This window comes from Macaca thibetana, chromosome 7 (genome assembly GCF_024542745.1).
Source record: "Macaca thibetana thibetana isolate TM-01 chromosome 7, ASM2454274v1, whole genome shotgun sequence".
NCBI classification, from domain to species: Eukaryota; Metazoa; Chordata; class Mammalia; order Primates; family Cercopithecidae; genus Macaca; species Macaca thibetana.
In genome coordinates, this window is record NC_065584.1 from 122369091 (window position 1) to 122388776 (window position 19686).

The 19686-nt window shown below is 39.3% G+C and overlaps 1 long non-coding RNA gene across 2 annotated transcripts in view; it reads right to left on the minus strand.

Moving 5' to 3' along the window:
• Positions 1 to 4565: 4565 nt before the first annotated feature.
• Positions 4566 to 19686, minus strand: part of LOC126958033 (uncharacterized) — an 85741-nt gene continuing 70620 nt past the window's right edge. For both annotated transcript variants that reach the window (XR_007727044.1, XR_007727045.1), the window contains 2 exons: positions 8579 to 8718; positions 4566 to 4674 (listed from right to left, as the gene is read on the minus strand). This is a non-coding gene — a long non-coding RNA (uncharacterized LOC126958033). The remainder of the gene's footprint in view (positions 4675 to 8578; positions 8719 to 19686) is intronic.

The following is a 19686-nucleotide window of genomic DNA, read 5'->3' on the forward strand; positions in this document are numbered from 1 at the left end:
TGTCACCCAGGCAATGGCACAATCTCGGCTCATTACAACCTCCACCTCCCAGGTTCAAATGATTCTTCTGCCTCAGCCTCTCGAGTAGCTGGGATTACAGTGCCTACCACCTTGCACATTTTTAATAGAAACAGGGTTTCACCATGTTGACCAGGCTGGTCTCAGACTCCTGTCTTAAAGTGACCTGCCCACCTTGGCCTCCCAAAGTGCTGGGCTTACAGGCATGAGCCACCGCATCCAGCCTGGTTCTTTCTTAAAATTGCCATTTTGCCTTTTATCTCCTCTATCATTTCATTGTATTCCTTAGATTCCTTGGATTGGGTTTCAACTTCCTCCTGAAAATTGATGATCTTTGTTCCTATCCATATTCTGAATTCTATTTATGTCATTTCAGCTATTTCAACCTGGTGAAGAACCATTGTTGGGGAACTAGTGCAGTTGTTTGGAGGTAAGAACATACTCTGGCATTTTGAGCTGCCAGAGTTCTTGTGCTGGTTCTTATTTGTGTGGGATAGTGTTCCTTTAACTGTGGTGTAATCTGAGTATAGTCTGTTGTCTTCATTTCTGGATATTTTCAGCAGGCCGAGGCTTCGTGCAGGGTCTCTCGTAGCTGAATTCTTGTCCTTGGTTTCATGGGGTGTATATTAGCAAAGTATTTTTGGTGTTGAAGTTTTGGGTTGGTAGACAGCACTTAAGTGTAATGGCCAGTAGATAGGTTCTTGCTCATCCACGTGGCTCCTCTGTATTTCCTTGTGTTTGCAGCCATGCTCCATCTCAGTGCTTTGAGAGTGCGGGCTCTTCTCCCACTCAAGTGTTGACTACAGACCTCAGTTTGGCACTCCTGGGTTGCACACCACAGCCCTGGGGCAAGCTCAGCCTTTAGGTTGCCTGCCTGGCTTGGGGGCAGGGATCTCAGCAGTGGCAATGGCAAAGGAACTTTCACTTGTCTCTTATGGCTCTACCTTCAGAGAAATGCAGGGCCCTTACCAATCTGGACGATTGGCCTGGAGTGGGGCAGCTGTGTGGGCTCAACCTGGGGGCCCCGTCTGGCAACAAATAGTGGGGGCAGGGAGCTCATGGGGTAGACAGACTGGCCTCTTCTCCTTATGGCGGCTGCAGCATGCTAGAGGTATAAGGCACTCAGAGTCTTTGCTCCTTCTCAGTCTGAAGTCAGCGAGGGCAGTACCCCTACAGCGGCAGTAGCAGTGGCAGAGGTGCTCTCAGTTGTCTCTGGGAGTTCCACCCCAGAGAAACACAGCCACTGCCAACGGGAATGTTAAGCCAGGGATTGGGACAACTATACTGGGGGCCTGAGCCAGGGGCCCTCCTTGATAAAGAGCAGGGTGTCAGGGCTCACAGGGAAGAGAGAATGAACTCCTTTCCTTATGGTAAGTGTGGTGTGCTGGGGCACAAATAAAGCCCTCAGACTCTGTTCCTTCCCCAGTCCAAGAGGAACAAGGGCAAAACTGCTGCAATGGCAATGGCACAGAGATTGTCAGTTGCCACTTGGAGCTCGATCCTAGGGAAACACAGAGCCACTACCAGTGGGAGCACTCAGTCGGGGGTGGGGCAGCTGCTCTGTGGTCCCCAGCCGAGGACCTGCCTGGTGCAGACTAGGGGGTGGGGGCTCACAGGAAAGAGAAACTGAGCTCCTCTCCATAGGGTGGCTGTGACATGCTGGAGGTGCCAGCAATGGGACCAGGCCCTTTGTTCCTCCCCCTGCCCAAGTGTAGTAAGGGTGGTACCACTGCCGCCGCAATGCGAGAGGGTCTGAGGGTTGTCGCTGGGATTTCCTTTCCAGGGAAATGCAGAGCCACCACCGGCTGACGTGTTCAGGTAGAGGCAAGGTGGTTGTGCTGGGTGACCTGTTTGAGAGGCTGTATTCGTCTATTCTTGTACTGCTATAAAGAAATACCTGAGAGTGGGTAATTTAGAAAGAAAAGAGGGTTAATTGGGTCACGATTCTGCCGGCCGTACAGGAAGCATGGCAGCATCTGCTTCTGGGGAGGCTTCAGGGAGCTTTGAGTCACGGTGGAAGGCAAAGCAGGAGCAGGCATCTTAATGGCAGGAGCAGGACCAAGGTGGGTGGGGGGACAGTGACACACACTTTTTAAAAACCAGATCTAGTGAGAACTCACTATCATGACAGAGTACCAACGGGAAAATCCACCCCCATGATCCAATCTCCTCCCACCAGGCCCCACCTCCAATACTGGGGATTACAATTTAACATAAGATTTGGGCAGGGACACAGATCCTAACTATGTCAAAGGCCCTGCCCAGTGAGGAGTGACAGGACCTGCCCCGAACACAGTCTGGTTGCTTTTCCATACTGCAGCGGTGCTGTGCTGGAGGTCCTTCTTAGTCCTTAGTCTTTAGTCGTTTTGCTCCCTCCCAAGCCTGAGGGCAGCAGGAGCAGGAGTTGTAGAGAACAAAAATAGCAGGTTTGCCCACTATTGCTGGGAGTTCTGTCCCAGGGCAGCGCAGGGCTGCCAATGCTACATGAAACTGGACTTCATTCTTGGCAGAATGTGGTAGGCTCCCATTTACCAGCACCCTGCCACACAACAGATCAAGAAATCCACACCCTCTAAACCTATGAATCTGAAAATTGGCATCATAAAAAAGTACTTTCACACATTGTGGGTTTAAACCCAAGCGGGGGTGGGTGGGGACCCAGGTTATGAGGCCCTTTCCAATAAGAGTAGCAGGGACAGAGAACCATGAGGAAAACAGAGTGGCCACTTTTCTTTAAGGGGGCTGTGCTCGGTGGAGGGCTGCATTAGTCCTTCATCTTTTCACTGTCTCCCAAGCCTGAGGGCAGCAAGGACAGGCGCTCCAGAGCAGCAAAAATGGCAGGCCTGTCTGCCACCACTGGGAGCTCCCTCGCAGAGCAGTGCAGAGCTGCTACCAGCACCCCAGGAGGGGAGAGGGGCTGGGGTCCCATGTTGGGAGGCCCTGCCCACTGAGGGTAAGTGGGGGCAGTGACCCACGTGGAAAACAGTCTGGCCACTTTTTCATAAGACAGCTGCGCTCTGCTGGGGGCTGTGTTAGTCTTGAATCGCTTTGCGGCCTCCTGAGCCTGAGGGCAGCGGGAGCTGGGAGCTGCAGAGCAGGAAAACTAAGGGGCCTGCCTGCCACCACTGGGAGCTCCATCCCAGGGAAGGGCAGAAGCCAGAGAGCTCAGGCGGCACTGGGGGCTGCACTAGGGTCCTAGGCCAGTGGGCCTAGTCTGGTGGGGTACAGTGGAGGTAAGGCCTGCAGTCCGTCCAGTCCCCAGCCCTGTCAGTTCAGCCTCTACCCCACAGACGTGTGATGGAGTCTTGCTTCCCCCATCACCAGAGCTGCCATAGCTGGTGCCAGGGTGCCCAGGGGTCTAAGGGCCTCAGGAAGCCATGTGCGCCTGAGTGGTGGCTCTGCCCAGGCTCTAAGCAGCTCTTCATGTCAGTCTGGAGGCCCGTTCCCGGCAGTGGGGAGCCTCTCCTGGCTCCGTGCCGATCCTGGGGGGGGGGTAGCTGTCCGGTCTCTCTCTTCTCCCTTCTCCATGAGCTGTGTTGCTTCTCGGATGCATCCCAACTTGTCCACCTGGACGATCCAGTTGAAGAGCTAACGTTTATTCGCCACTCTTTCTCCTCTCTGTGAGAGCGGCGCACACCAGCTGCTTCTAGTCAGCCATCTTGGCAAAAAAAAAAAAAAAAAAAAAAAATCTAGTTTCTCTCTACACTGAATGGCAGTGGAACTCTAAGATTCAGTGGGACCTGGCAGTTTGTTCCCACTGGGTGGCCAATGCTACATCAAACTGGACTTCATTCTTGGCAAAATGTGGTAGGCTCCCATTTACCATCACCCCACCGCGTGATAGTGCAACAAATCCACACCCTCTAAACCCATGAATCTGAAAGTTGGCATCATAAAAAAGTACTTTCACACATTGTGGTTTTAGAATCAATTTATTTTAAGAAAACTTTTTTTAAAATTTTTCTTTCATGAATATTTCATTATTCATCACTCTATTTTCTCTGCTGTAGCTAAGCAGAATAGTGCTGAGAAAACAGTTCAAAAGTTATTGTAGAGGATTCAAATCTCCACTGGCAGCTTAAAATCTACAAAATTTTCCCTTTTGTTGTTTAAAGTAAAGGTAAATGTTGACTGCATTCTTTGGAATCATACCCAGAATATAGTTGCTGAGGGTGAGAATACAATGTACAAATGTTTGCTCAGGAGGTAAAGAAAGCCAGCACAAAAAAAAAAAAACTGGCCCCAGAAGGCAGAGCAAGCCAGCAAAATAGTTTTGCCATGTAACAGTATTACTGTAGAAGGAGATTCACTGGTATTTTAAATGGTTTTATTTTAAAAGATAAGGAAGAAAGGAAGAGAGAAAGATTCCTTGCCAGTATAAACTTTTGACAATGAACAGCTGCCACTTTATGTGCTTTTATTTTACTGCACCTATTAACTGTGCTTCCTTAAAATGATTTAAAGTTTTTGATTTTATAATACTCAGAAACTCAGGTCTTAAAGGCAACATCCAATGGTTAAAATCATTGCTTTAAAAATACCTTTCTAGCTGGGCACAGTGACAAGCGCATGTAGTCTCAGCTACTCAGGAGACGGGTGGATCACTTGAGCCCAGGAGTTCAAGGCTAGCCAGGGAAGCATGGCCGCACCCTGTCTCTGAAAATATAAAAAACAAAATACATTTCTGATAAGAAGCAAAACTAATAGCTGCTTTTCTGTGTTTACAGTGCAGACCTGGGAAGGTGACATTTTTATGTAGCATGAGGTCACAGCCTGACTAGAAACTATTGTAGGGGAGATAAACAGCTGTTGGCTGGCTAGCTTGCTTCTCCTGATGAATATTTACAGCAGAGACTGGCTATAGATGCCAGCGGCTGGCCTTCCCAACAGTGTCCTAATCATTACAGACAACTGAGCAGCCTGCATGGGCCTTTGAAGCAGTGTATTCCCTTACGATTTGACCACGGTAGCCTGTTTCCCTCATGAACAGTAGTGGCCACTATTCCATGACACTCGTGGGATCTCTTCAGCAGCTAGTCATTCATGTCAGCAAATTATATTCCTGCTAGATGCGGAACAGATGGACCAACGTCCAAGATAACAGCAAACTTGTCCCATTTTTCACAGGTTCATAGGCTCTAGCCAGATTTGAGCATCAAGAGAATAGGTGTGGAAAACATAGATGTGGATGATAAAGTATTTGAGTATCAATCCCAAGGGCTGAGTCACTGCCTACAATTTTAATCCACCTGAAATCTTCAGAATATGCATCCTGAGTGAATTTCTTTATGAAGTATGTGTCCTCATACCTATGCCCACATTGAAGCAGGACTTCACACTTTGACAAGTGCCAGAGATAGCTCTCACTCCACAATGTCACATATATTAGGTTACAATAATCTTATGTCTTTATAATTCTATATCTTATATATTACAATTATATACATATATATGACATCCATTATATAATATTTTATGTATTATATATTATCTCTATATAATAGATATATATTTTTATGATATATATATTTTCATATATTGTATATTATATATATACTATTATATAATATAAAATAATTATATATTATATCTGATATATAATATAGATATATAGTAGATGATATCTTATATATCAAATATAATATATTAACACATATGTTATATGATATATAAATATAATTATATAAGTATCTATAATATATAAATATGATATTTAAATAATATATAAATATATAATATATAAATATATTGGGTTATATTATATAACAGACATATATAATAGGTATTATATTTCACATATATGTGAGTGTGTATATATATATATATGTGTATCTATATGATTCATGAGAACAAAGGCAAAGGATGCCTGTCAGTCATCATACTGCAGAAACTGAATCATCCCCTTGGACATGTTTATTTTTTCTATTCATAGTCCTTTCTCTTCCCATCTCTTTAGTCAATCTACCTTTCCCTTCCTCATCACAGCCTAAAAATAACCTGCTGCCTAGAACCATTCAGCTCTCTCTCTTATGTTTTCTACTGAGTAAAACTAAAGTTTAGGAGCTATCTGTACAGTAAGCTGAGTTCATTCTACCATGTACATGCAAGTGTGTCAGCAGACCCAGAAAGAGCATGTCATGTGCTTGCCATGACATTCACCTCTCCCCCTTATATAGACATGATAATGATCCATTTATGGGCACTTACGATGTGCTAGGCACTTCACTTTAGTGCTTCATGTGCATCATTGTTTTATACAATCTTCTAAGGTAGATATCATTATGCTCAGTTTCAGTTCACAAATAAGACAGCTTCTAAGAGTAAACAGCACAACCTACGTTCTGAGTTGAAAAAAATAGGATATATGCCTGTGTCTGGCCCCAAAGCTTGGCCTGTCTGTAAAACCTCTATTGCTTCTGACAACAGGCATTGAGCAGATGGCTAGCGAGGGAGATGTTGGGGCACAGCCCAGGGTAGGGGAAAGTTCACCTACCTGTGAAAGGAGAAATCCCAACCTTGACTACATTTATAGAAGAACCAGGTACCAGAGGGACTCTCAAATCAGAGACTCATAGAATTGGCAATAAATTTAGAGAATGTTTCTCAGGTACCATGAGGTACTTTCCCAAGACAACACAATTAATTAGTGACAAAACTAGAATAAGAACCCAGTCTTGTGAGTCCTTTTTTTCTTTTTTTTTTTTTTTTTTGAGACAGAGTTTTGCTCTTGTTGCCAGGCTGGAGTGCAATGGCATGATCTTGGCCCACTGCAACTTCCGCTTCCCAGGTTCAGACGATTCTCCTGCCTCAGCCTCCCAAGTAGCTGGGATTACAGGCATGTGCCACCTACACCCAGCTAATTTTTGTACTTTTAGTAGAGACGGGGTTTCACCATGTTGGTCAGGCTGGTCTCGAACTCCTGACCTCAGGTGATCCACTCACCTTGGTCTCCCAAAGTGCTGGGATTGTCAACTACACTTATGTCTTCTGAGGTCATGAGAGGATACATGTTGCTCCTCTAAGTCTTCTAAGTCTTATGTATTCTAAGTGTTGCCTCTGGGGAAATAAAACTTCATATTCCTCTCCCTGCTTCTGGAGAAAGTAAGGGGGGCAGGGTAGAGAAGAAAGGATAACACTTGAAATACATGAAGCTTTTTTTAGCAGAGCACATTAATAAATCTTAAGCTGTGTAAAGTGTGAATGAGGGAGGAGGTGGTAAGTGCTAGAGCTAAAATGCTCTTCATAATAATATCAGGATTTTTTTTTTATCACAACTGGGAGACAGAGAAGCAGCAGGAGAGAAAGCTGAACAATGTCATGAGACTCTGAAATCTAAGTTGGTGGAAATGGAGAAGGGACTTTCAGAGGACCAGAAAAGCTAGTACTAAAGTTAGAATATTTTCTAAACAGCGCTGCAACATGAGCACATGATTACTTCAATATCCAGTAAAATCTACCACACATAGTTGTAGATATTTGCTTGTGCAAGTTGCTTCTTGTTGTCTCGTTGTTATGGTTTGAATGCATGTGTACTTTCAAATTTCATATATTGAAACCTATCACCAAGACAATGGAATTAGAAGGCAGGGTCTTTGGGAGGTGATTAATATCCTTAAAAAAGAGGCTGCAGAGAACATTTGTCTTTTTTTTTTTTTCTTTTTCTTTTTTTTTTTTGCCTTTCTGCTCTTCCACCTTGTGAGGACACAGCAACAAGGTGCCCTCTTGGAAGCAGAAAGCAGCTCTCACCAGACATCAAATTTGCCAGCACATTGATCTTGGATTCCCCACCCTTCAGAACTGTGAGACATTTCTGTTGTTCATAACTTACCCTGTCCATGGTATTTTGTTATAGCAGGAGAAATGGACTAAGATACTCTTACAAGTGAATTTTGGAAGAAAGAAAGAGTCATGTCTGAACTTTAGGTCAGCGCTGGATCAGAGATAAATAGCCATTAGTTACAGAATGAAGTATTCAACAAATACTAGGAGAAAGTATTTGTAGAAATTTTCGGGGGAAAAAAAACCAACAGAACAGAACACAGAATGGGGGATGAAGAAAGGCAATCTTAGAATCAAAGAGTGGGTGGCTTCTGCTGACATCTAGATTATAGAAGATTCTTCAACAGTGTTGTCTTCTTTCCTCTTCATTCTCTCAAAGGAGTCAATAACTTTCCCACCACACAAGAGGCAAACCATGTGGAAGGTTATAGAATTCCACCAGATTTTAATTGTGAGGTTGTAGGGTAGGTAGGTGTTAATTTTTCTCCTAAAATTAGAATGATTTTCCCTGGGTTTTATTATTGGATTCCATGCTCTGTTGTAAGAATATTTTAATGCAAATGAACTAAAATTGTATAATTTTTTGCTGTCATCTTTCATCCAAAGCACATAAAATTCCTAAGTTTCACTCAAAGTTCTAGCAGTACATTGTAAATTTCTTAAAGTACTGTGGATAACTATAGAAAATGTTGTACTTCACTATGCTAAGAAAATATTTTTTAAACAAAATTTTCTGTTTATTCTATTTTTAGAAAATAATCAGTTAAATTGACTTTCTCACCTCTAGACACTTCTCGGAGAACCATGAAAACAAATTCAAGGCAGAATAGTGACCTTCCTTGAGTCCCTTTAATTCGTCATCTGCATCTGCGTCTCCATTCTGATGCAAGTAGATGGAAGTTTTGCCTTGGTCATTCCTAGCTGTTAATTGAAAACACTCTGTTATCTTTTCTAAAATCAAGTTACGTTCTTGAGATTGTATTTATTTTTAAAAAATTCTGAAACTCAATTTCTTACTAATTCATATTCGCTTTTTTAAAATGAACTTGTACCATATATTCTCTGTAGAGTTAATATCTTGGTTGGAACCTTTCCACTCAAGAAATAAATGGTCCAGTGAAGAAAGTAATATGCCATTATCATCCTTATGCTTTGAAAATCTGTAGAATTTTGGAACTAGAAAAAACAACTGAGACAATTGAGTTCTAGAGAAGTTAAGTGACTTACCTTGGGTTACACAGACAACTAGTAATAGAAGGCAGAACACACAGTATCATAGAAACTTGGGTTTATGAGATTTTGAAGGGCAGTCCAGTCTCTCAAATACATTTTTAAAGAGAGGCTTGCACATAGTGAACATCTAACAAATAGAAATTAAATGAATGTAGAAATGGACATACTGACCAGCCTTGTAATTACTCAGCTTCTGTTTAGAAGCCATAAGGAAAACTCCCAATAAAAGCATTTTCTAAATTTGAAATATAACTGAATAAAAATCTTTCTGATAGAAGCAAAAAAAGAGCCAAGGGGGTAAGGAATAGGGTGTGTGTGTGTGTGTGTGTGTGTAAATAAAACATTTTTTATTGTGGTAAAAAACGCATACAAAATTTTTCGTCTTAATCATTTTTAAGTGTGCAGCTCAGCAGCATTAAGTACATTCACACTTTTGTGTAACCATCACTGCCATCCATCTCCAGAACTCTTTTTATCTTGCAAAGCTGAAACTCTGTACCCATTAAACAATAACACCCCATTTCCCTTTCTCCCAGTCCCTGGAAAACACTAATCAACTTTCTGTCTATGAATTTGACTACTTTAGGTACCTCAGATAAATGGAATTACACAGTATTGGTCTTTTCATGATTGGCTTATTTCACTTTATATGTCTTCAAGGTTCATCCACATTGCAGCATACAACAAGATTCCCTTTCTTTTTAAGACTGAATGATTCATCTATTAATTCCACATTTTAGCTATTGTGAATAATGCTGCTATGAACGTGAGGGTACAGATATCTCTTCAAGATTTTGCGTTGAATTCTGGCTAAATATCCAGAAGGAGAATTGTTGAATCACATGATAATTCTGTTTTGAATTTTTTAAGGAACTACCACACTGTTTTCCACACGGTACCTGCCCCACTTTACATTTTGACCAATAGTGCACAAGAGTTCCAATATCTCCACACCTTCATCAACGTATGTTTTTTGTATTTTTGATAGTAGTCATCCTAATGGGTGTAAGGTGATATCTCACTATGTTTTTTATTTTCACTTTTCTAATAATTAATGATGTTTGGCATCCTTTCATGTGCTTACTGACCATTTGTTTGTATCATCTTTGGAGCAATGTCTGTTAAAGTAATTTGCCTATTTTTAATCAAGTTGTTTGTTGTTATTGTTGAGTTCTCTCTATATTCAGGATATTAATCCCTTATCAGACATATACTTTGCAAATATTTTCTCTCGTTTTGTGGGTTGCCTTTTTCCTCTGTTAATTAAGTCTTTTGAGGCCAAAAGTTTTTAATTTTTATGAAGATCAATTTGCTGTTGTTTTTGTTTTGTTGCTTAGGCCTTTGGCGTTATATCTAAAAAATTGCCAAACTCAGTGTTATAAAGACTTTGTCCTGTGTCATCTTTTATGTTTAGGCTTTTGATCCATTTTGAGTTAATTTTTGCATACAGTGTTTTGTAGTCATATAGTTTTCCCAGGACTCTATGTTGAAAATACTAACCTTTCCCCCATTGAATTGTCTTGGCACCCTTATCAAAAGTCATTTGACCATATATGTGAGGATTTATTTCTGGGCTCTCTATTCTGTTCCATTGGCCTATATGTCTGTCTTTATGCCAGCACCACTCTGGTTTGATTACTATGGCTTTTTAGTAAGTTTTGAAATCAGGAAGTATAAGCCTCCCACTTTCTTTTTAAAGATTATTTTAGCTATTTATCATCTCTTAAGATTCCATGTAAATTTTAGGATAAGCTTTTCTCTTTCTGCCCAAAAAAAAGTCATTGGGATTTTGATAGGGATTGTATTGAATTTGTATACCACTTTGGGTAACATTGACATCTTATCAATTTTAAGTCTTTTAATCCGTGAATGTAAAATGTCTTTCTATTTATTTATTCTTTAATTTATTTCAGCAATGTTTCATAATTTTCTCTTTTACTTCCTAGGTTAATACTTAAGCATTTTATAATTTTTGAAGCTATTGTAAATGAAATTTTATTAATTTCCTCTTCAGATTGTTTATTGTTAGTGTGTAGAAATGCAAGTGATTTTTGTTTATTTTGTTTCCTGCTACTTTGCTGAATTCATTTCTTATTTTAACAATTTTATTAGGTGAAATCTTTCGAGTTTTCCACGTATAAAATCATGCCATCTGTAAACAGAGATACTTTTACTTCTTCCTTTCCAATTTAAATGTCTTTTTACTTCTTTTTCTTGCCTTATTGCTCTGGCTAGAACTTCCAGTACTATGTTGAATAGAAATGGCAAACATAGGCATCCTTTCCTTGTTTCTGATCTAAGAGGAAAAGCTTTTAGTCTTTCACCATTGAGTATGATGTTTGCTGTGAGTTTTTTCAAATATGATTTTTATTATGTTGAGGTAGTTTTGTTGTATTTCTAGTTTGTTGATTGTTTTTAAAATCACAAAATGGTGTTAAATTTTGTTAAAGGCCCTTTCTGCGTCAATTGAGATAACTATGTAATTTTTCCTTTATTCTGTTAATGTGGTATATTACATTGATCAATTTTCACATGTTGGACCATCCTTGCATTCCAGGAATAAATTCCATTTGATCATGGTGTATAATCTCTTTAGTATGCTGTTAAATTTAGTTTGCTAGTATTTTGTTAAAGATTTTGCATCGATGTTCATAAAGGATATTGCTTTGTAGTTTTCTTTTCTTGCAGTGTTTTTGTCTGGCTTTTGTATCAGGACAATGCTGGCCTCATAGAATTAGTTAGGATGTAATTCCTCCTATACGATATTTTTCAAAAGTTTGAGAATTGGTATTACTTCTTCTCTAAATGTTTGGTACATTTCCCCAGTGATGCCATCAGGCCCAGGGTTTTCTTTATTGGGATTTTTTATTGCTAAGTCAGTCTTCTTACTAGTTATAGGCATATTCGGGTTTTCTAATTCTTCATGCTTCAGTCTTGGTAGGTTTTGTGTTTCTAAGAATTTATAAATTTCTTCCAGGTTATTTAATGTGTTAAAATTATTCATAGTACTCTCTTATAATCCTTTTAATTTCTGTAACATCAATAATAATCCTTTAATTTCTGATTTTAGTAATTTGAGTCTTCTTTTTCTTAGTTTATCTAGCCAAAGGTTTGTCAGTTTGTTGATACTTTTGAAGAACCAACTTTTGGTTATGCTAATTTTCTCTATTATTAAAAAAATTTTCTGCTCTAATCTTTATTATTTGTTTCTTCCTGCTAGCTTTGGGTTCAGTGTGTTATTTTCTTACTTTCTTAAATTATTATAGATTTAAATTGTTTATTTGAGATTTTTCTCAAATGTAAGTGTTTATATCTACAAATTTCCCCCTCAGCACTGCTTTTGCTGCATTCAATAAGTTTTGGTATGTTGTGTTTTCATTTTCATTTGTCTCAAGATATTTTCTAATTTCCCTTGTAATTTCATCTTGGATGCATTGGTTAAGTGTGTTTTTCCACAAATTCATGAATTTTCCAATTTTTCTCTCTGTTATTTATTTCTTCCTTCATCCCACTATAGTTAGGAAAGAGGCTCTCTTAACACATTCGTGCTGCTATAACAGAATACCACAGACTGGGTAATTTACAAAGAACGGTTTTGGAAGGTGGGAAGTCCAATATCAGGTGCCAGAATCTTATGAATGTCTTCTTGCTACATTCTAACATTGTGGAAGAGGGAAGCACAAAAGGTGGATGAACACTGTCCTCACACGGCGTAAGAGCAGAAGAAAACCCACTCCTGCGTGCCATTTTTGTAACAGCATTTTGTAACGGCATGAGGGGAGAGTTCTCCCAAAAGCCCCACTTCTCAACACGGCCACAAGTTCCTAACACATAAATTTGGAGAACATATTCAGACCATAGAAGATACTTTATATTATATCTCTATTTTTAAATCTATTGAGACTTAATTTCTGATCTATCATAGGTCTCTCCTGAAGAATGTTCCATATGAACCTGAGAAGAAGGTTAATTCTGCTGTTGTTGAATAAAGTGCTCTGTATATGTCTGTTAGATCTGGTTGCTAATTGTGTTGTTCAAGTCTTCTATTTTCTTATTCATCTTCTATCTGGTTGTTCTATCCATTATTGACAGTGAGCTATTAAAGTCTTCAACCATTATTGTAAATCTACTTCTCCCTCCAATTCTGTTTTTGTTTCATATATTTTGATGGTCTGTTAGTAGGTGTGAAATTATTGTATCTTTTTGCTGTATAGAAATTTCTATTAAAATATAATGTCCTTCTTTGTTCCTTGTAATTGTTTTAATCTGAAGTCAATTTTGCCAGATATAAGTATAGCCACTCCTGCTCTCTTGTGGTCACAAGTTGCATGGACTATCTTTTCCCATCATTTTACTGTTAACCTATTCATATCTCTGGATCTAAAGTGAATCACTTGATGATAGCATATAGTTGGATCATGTGTGGGTTTTTTTTTAATTTATTCTGCCAATCTCTGTCTTTTCATTGGATAATTTAATCTATTTATATTTAAAGCACTTACTGATAACAATAAACTGATTTTAGTCATTTTGCTATATTTTTCTATATACCTTATAGCTTTTTTCACCCTCATTTCCTGCATTACTGTCTTCTTTTGTGTCTAGTTGATTTCTATATTGAAATGCTGTAATTTCCTTCTAATTTCCTTTTGTATATATTCTATAGCCATTTTTATGATTGCTGTGGGGATTACATTTAACATCCTCAAGTTATAATGCTCTCATTTGAATTTATATCAGCCTAACTTTACTAACATACAAAACCTCTGCTCCTATACAGCTCCATCCTCACATCCTTTCAGTTATTGATGCACTGAATAACTGTATTGATGAATAAATGTATTGATGCAATTATATCTTTATACATTGTGTGTCCAAAAGTATAATTGTTTTATGCATCAATTTTATAAACTACATAAAAAACAAAATGTGGAACTACAAATCAAAGTTTCCATAACACTAGCTTTTAGACTAGTAATTTTTTAAAATGTTAGTCTCTTAAATCATGTAGAAAACAAAAAGTAGAGTTACAAACCAAAGTTAAGATAATACTAACTTTTATAATTGCCCAGATATTTACCTTTACTGAGATCTTTGTTTCTCCGTACAGCTTCCAGTTACTGTCTTGAATATTCTCAAGTGCACATGGAACATTTCATTTCAACCTGCAGGACTCCCTTTAGTTTTTCTTGTGGGACATGTCTAGTGGTAATGAATTCTCTCAGCTTTTGTTTATCTGGAAACATCTTCATTTCTTTCTCACTTTTGAAGAACAGTTTTAAATGTTTCTGAAGGACTTTGGCTTCTCATGGTTTGATTATAATGTGTCTCAGTGTGGGTCTCTTTGAGTTCTACTAGTAACATTTTTGAGCTTGATAAATGTTTACATTTATGTCTTTTATCAAATTTGGAAAGTTTTCAGCTATTCTTTCTCTGAATATTCTCTGCTTATCTTTCTCTCCTTCTAGGACTTCCACGACATGTATGCTGGTCTGATGGTGTCCCACAGATCCCTTAGGACCTTTTCACTTTTCTTCCAATAGTCTTATCTTCAAGTTCCTTGATTATTTCTTAGGCTTGCTCAAATCTGTTTTTAAATCCCTTCAATACATTTTTTATTTCATCCAATCTTTGACAAACCTGACAAAAAACAAGCAATGGGGAAAGGACTCCCTATTCAATAAATGGTGCTGGGATAACTGGCTAGCCATATGCAGAAGATTGAAACTGAACCCCTTGCTTATACCATGTACAAAAACCAACTTAAGATGGATTAAAGACTTAAATGTAAAACCCAAATATATATATATATATATATTTTTATAAATATATATTATATATATATATAAACAAACCTGGAAAACAACCTAGGCAATAGTATTTTGGCCATAGGAACTGGCAAAGATTTCATGATGAAGACTCCAAAAGCCATTGCAGCAAAAGCAAAACTTGACAAATGGGATTTAAGTAAAGAGTTTCTGCACATCAAAAAAAAACTATCAACAGACAGCCTACAGAATGGGAGAAATTATTTGCAAACTATGCATCTGACAAAGGTCTAATATCCAGCATCTATGAAGAACTTAAACAAATTTACAAGAAAAAAACAACTTCATTAAAAAGTGGGCAAAGGACATGAACAGATACTTTTTTAAAGAAGACATACATGCGGCCAACAAGTATATTTTTTAAAAGTTCATTATCACTGATCATTAGAGAAATGCAAATCAAAACCACAGTAAAGTACCATCTCACACCAGTCAGAATGGTTATTATTAAAAGTCAAAAAATAACAGATGCTGCAGAGGTTGTAAAGGAAAAGGAACTTATACACTAGTGGTGGGAGTGTAAATTAGTTCAGCCATTGTGGAAATCAGAGTGGTGATTCCTCAAAGAACTAAAAACAAAACTATCATTTGACCCAGAAATCCCATTACTGGGTATATACCCAAAGAAATATAAATCATTCTATCATAAGGACACATGCACGTATATGTTCACTGCAGTACTATTCACAATAGCAAAGACATGGAATCAATCTAAATGCCTATCAATGGTAGATTAGATTTTTAAGATGTGGTATATAAACACTGTGGAATATTATGCAGCCATAAAAAAGAACTAGGCCATGTTCTTCGGAGGAACATGGATGGAGTTAGAGGCCATTATCCTTGGCAAACTAACATAAGAACAGAAACCCAGATATTGATTGTTCTCACTTATAAGTGGGAGCTAAATTATGAGAACAGATAGACACAAAAGAGGGGAACATCAGACACTGGGGACTACCTGAGAATGGAGGATGGGAAGAGGGAGAGGAGCAGAAAAAAATAACCATTTTGTACTAGGTTTATTACCTGGGTGATAAAATAATCTGTACAACAAACCACAATGAGACGAATTTACCTATATAACAAACTTGTACATGTGCCCCTGAACCTAAAATAGAAGTGTTTTAAGAATTAAAGTATTTACATTTCAGCTATGATACTTTTTAGCTCCAAAATTTTTTAGTTTTTGTTTTACATTTTCTATTTATCAATATTTTCATTCTGTTCATACATTGTTGTGTTTACTTTTCCTAGATCTTCTTTTAAGTCCTTGAGCATCTTTATCAGAGTTGCTTTAAAGTATTTGTCTAGCAAGTTCACCATCTGGATTTTCTTGGGGTTTCTTTTTTTTAAAAATAGGAGCTACATTTTCCCATTTTTTAATATGCTTGGTGATGTTTTTTGTTGAAAAATGAACATCTGGATTATAATGAAGTAATTCTGAAAAGAAGTTTCTCCTCCTTTCCCAGGGTTTGCTAATTTGGGTTTTTTTTTTATTATTATTTTATTTTTGATTGTTATAGACTGTCTGCGAGGGATGAGCCTGAGGTGTTAGCGTTTTTCTCAGGTCTTTTGAGCCTGCACCTGTCCCTAGGCATGACAGTAACTCTCTGAATTTCTCTGTATATGTGGTTACTTTTGAATGTCTCAGATTTTAAATATCTGGCTCCCCAAACCAGATTACAATGAAGGGACAGCACATTGAGGGTAGAATATCAAAAGAGTGTTGACCCTTTAAATCCTCTGAAAGTTGATTCATCTTTGAGGGAGAGCCTTGCAATGGAGTGGGGAGGGTGTAACAATGGCTGCCTACGTATGTGTCTGCATCTCCAAGATCGAAAATAGCAATCATGGATCAGATCATAGATCCTCAATTTATGAAGGGCAGTGCTTGGAGGCTTACCTGGCTCCCACAATGGGTATGGAGGTGTTGCCTGCCCTTGGGGTGGAGCGTGGAAGATGGGTAGCTGCTTCTCTGCTAAAAGCTGAACTTACCCACAGTTTGTCATCCAAACCTTCCCCTGGAAGTTGTAAGCCTTCAAATAGATTCTAAAGTTCCAGAAGTTAGATGAGATAGGTTTTGCCAGTGCAGTTGTTGTCTGGGTAGGAAGACAGATTCCTGGTGCTTCCTGCTCTACCATCTTCCCAGAATCCTCAACATAATTCAGTTTTATAAAACTGGGGAACCAACCCTAACCCAAAAAAAGAATTTTAACCTCTCCTCCATTGAGTCTTCCTCTGCAGAGCAGAGGATCCACTGTGGGTGTCCCTGTGGCCCAGCTGGAAGGTGAGGGAAGTAATACAGTGACAGAGAGGGAGAAGTCTACAGTGAAAGAGTAGTGACCCCAGAGAAAAGAGCCCAAGAGGCTCCCAGGCCACCATTAACAGGCCTCCAAATTAAAACAGTGTTCAGTTAAAAAGGATAATGCAAGACCCGGCTAAGGGAGTAAGGAGCTAGAGAAGGAGAAGCATGACAAGATTTTCCAGTGGCTAGTAGGAAACAAGGCTCAAATATTCCCTGAGCTGGAGTCTCACTATTCTCATGGCTTTTTACCTGGTGCCCCTACCCTCAGATATGGATGTAAGGAAAGAGTTTTAAAAGATTATGCTAAAAGGATACTAAATATACGACTTGATAGTCATTGCAATTAGTTGCGCTCTTGATTCAACCTCTCATTCTAGCTGCTTGATAATCTCTGGGATCCTACATCTGCACTTATAGTGTCAGCCGGTCCACACAGCTTGCTGTCACACTTCAGTTCCATAAATGGCTGCCTACAGAGGAAAGCTTCACATGTGCCTAAAAACTCCCTCCAGATCGTCATCAGCCCGTATTCAATCACAAGAAGGTCTTTCAATCTGAAACTCCAGATATATTAATATCTACAGCTGTACAAGCCAGCCCAGTTCTGGGAAGGAAGGAAGGAAGGGAATGTGTGAAGACAAGAGTGAGTGGTGGGTGGGGAGGACTGTTCTGTATATGTTCCTATCACTTTAGTAGCTCATCAAAGAGAGCAAACGTCAGCACTTCTTGATTTGGTTTTGACTACCCCAAATTTCTACAATTACAGATTCTTGTTTTAAGTCCTGGTAAAACCTTTTCCCTTGGGGCTAGGGAAATGTGCAAAGGAAAGAATAATACTGGAAGAGTGATTTGTTAGGTGTTCAATGGTGCTACATCTTTATAAGCAACAGCTCTCCCTACCTCCACCTATTTGTGCCCTCCCAACGCCCACATACCAGCCAATCTGGAAATGAGGAAAAACACTACAAAAGAGGAGAAGCAGACTCAGCCCCTCTTTAGGGACCTTGGTGCCAGCTACAAAGGAAAGGCCACTACAGAGGTAAAAAAAAATCTTTCTCCTAACTTTGCCATCCACTCCCCCATCATGCTCTTAAGACTTAAAGCCACAAGTCAACAGAGCTTCTCCACATTGTTCTTTTTCCCTTTTCATTCGGATTCCAAAATAATCAGAGAAACTCCACATCACCTTCTCACTCCACAGGAGATGAACCATGCAGTTTGGTAAAATTCTTTTGCATCCTGCAATCAGATTTCTATTTCTCCTCTTTTCCTCTGATTTAGCTTTCATTTCTTGGACAATAATGGTTAGAAAGTTGCCTCAGTAACAAGCCTTGGCATTTCTCACAAAGTCCAAATTGGTAACTTCCACTGAAGAGCCCAGTGGCTAATCCCAAATGTGCTCTCTAATTTATGCTCTGTCTGATCCAAAACTGCTCTGTGAATTTCCCACTGTCATGTTCCTGCAGTTCAGTCAGTCATTTTGTAGAAGCACATGATCCTTAGGATCCCAGCAGTATATGGCACTGCTGCAAAAAATATTTTTATCTCTGGCTGCTCTGTGATGACTCAGAAAATATATAAGACATAGACGAGAAGATAACAAAATTGTGTTTCCAGAGGTATATTATAGTGGCCTGTTATGCAATCCCCTCCAAAAAAGAAAAAAGACCTGTATTCACTTTATCCACACGATGGTGCTAGCCTCAAAAAAATTGCCCTTCTCAGTCTTGCAAGAAAAATGAAAACAGTTCCCCTTTCCTCTCATTAATGGCAAAGCTGTATACTGTAGCCAAGGCATCACTTTTCTAGGGGGACGTTAATTCTGTAAGTAAGCATCTAAAATAGATGGGTTCATCCTAATCCCCTTCCCCACCCCACTTCCCAGGGAGATAAAACAGAACAAAATCACTGTTCTTTTCAACTCACTGATTCAATCATTTTAGCAACCCTGGGGCGTAAGAGTGATTCATGCTGGGCTTTTGGATGTATGCAATCTTGGCACAGACCCTTACTATGCCTCAGAGGGAGCTGAGTGACTTGGGAGTGTGTGGGGGAGCGCTAGTCAACCAGCAGTCTAAGGCTCCTCATTGGGTTCTAATAAGTGCTGCTGGGAATGAAAGAAGATGGGAGCACCAGACATTTCACTGGGATCACTGAATGAAAAAAGTGGATTCAACGTGGGCGGCTTCCAGGCTAATGGGCAAAGAAAACTAGGAAGTCTGTTTTGGGCTTCTCCACTCAAAATTATGCTCTCCACCCGTCTAATGACCAAGTTTCACCAGCCGCCTCTTCTTTTTATGGAATTTAAATCTTTCACTTAAATGTTTTAAAAGCTCAGGGTAATCTTGTTAGGCATGCTAAATAGTGCTTAGGTAACATTAAGATGCCAAATGGAACCAATTACCAGGTGTATAAACAAACAATTTTTAAAAGCCTGAAACCTGTCAAAACCAAAAAGGACTCTCAACTTTAGAAAGGGAGAACCAACTGAAGCTCTTTAATGGCTCCAAGCAAGCCCTT